Below are 921 nucleotides of genomic sequence, written 5' to 3' on the forward strand. Positions count from 1 at the left end.
GAGTTACAGGCTGGGATCTAATCGAGGGTTCGGGGGGTTTATATATAGAATAACGGATACCCGGGAGTGAGTTACAGGCTGGAATCTAATCGAGGGGTTCGGGGGTTTATATATAGAATAACGGATACCCGGGAGTGAGTTACAGGCTGGAATCTAATCGAGGGGTTCGGGGGGTTTATATATAGATTAACAGATACCCGGGAGTGAGTTACAGGCTGGAATCTAATCGAGGGGTTCGGGGGGTTTATATATAGAATAACAGATACCCGGGAGTGAGTTACAGGCTGGAATCTAATCGAGGGGTTCGGGGTTTATATATAGAATAACAGATACCCGGGAGTGAGTTACAGGCTGGAATGTAATCGAGGGGTTCGGGGGGTTTATATATAGAATAACGGATACCCGGGAGTGAGTTACAGGCTGGAATCTAATCGAGGGGTTCAGGGGGGTTTATATATAGAATAACAGATACCCGGGAGTGAGTTACAGGCTGGAATCTAATCGAGGGGTTCGGGGGGTTATATATAGAATAACAGATACCCGGGAGTGAGTTACAGGCTGGAATCTAATCGAGGGGTTCGGGGGGGGTTTATATATAAAATATCGGATACCCGGGAGTGAGTTACAGGCTGGAATCTAATCGAGGGGTTCGGGGGGGTTTATATATAGAATAACAGATACCCGGGAGTGAGTTACAGGCTAGAATCTAATCGAGGGGTTCGGGGGGTTTATATATAGAATAAAAGATACCCGGGAGTGAGTTACAGGCTGGAATCTAATCGAGGGGTTCGGGGTGGTTTATATATAGAATAACAGATACCCGGGAGTGAGTTACAGGCTGGAATCTAATCGAGGGGTTCGGTGGGTTTATATATAGATTAACAGATACCCGGGAGTGAGTTACAGGCTGGGATCTAATCG

Source organism: Somniosus microcephalus, unplaced genomic scaffold (genome assembly GCF_052327205.1).
Source record: "Somniosus microcephalus isolate GS21.2 unplaced genomic scaffold, FLI_Smic_1.0 unresolved_chr7, whole genome shotgun sequence".
NCBI lineage: Eukaryota > Metazoa > Chordata > Chondrichthyes > Squaliformes > Somniosidae > Somniosus > Somniosus microcephalus.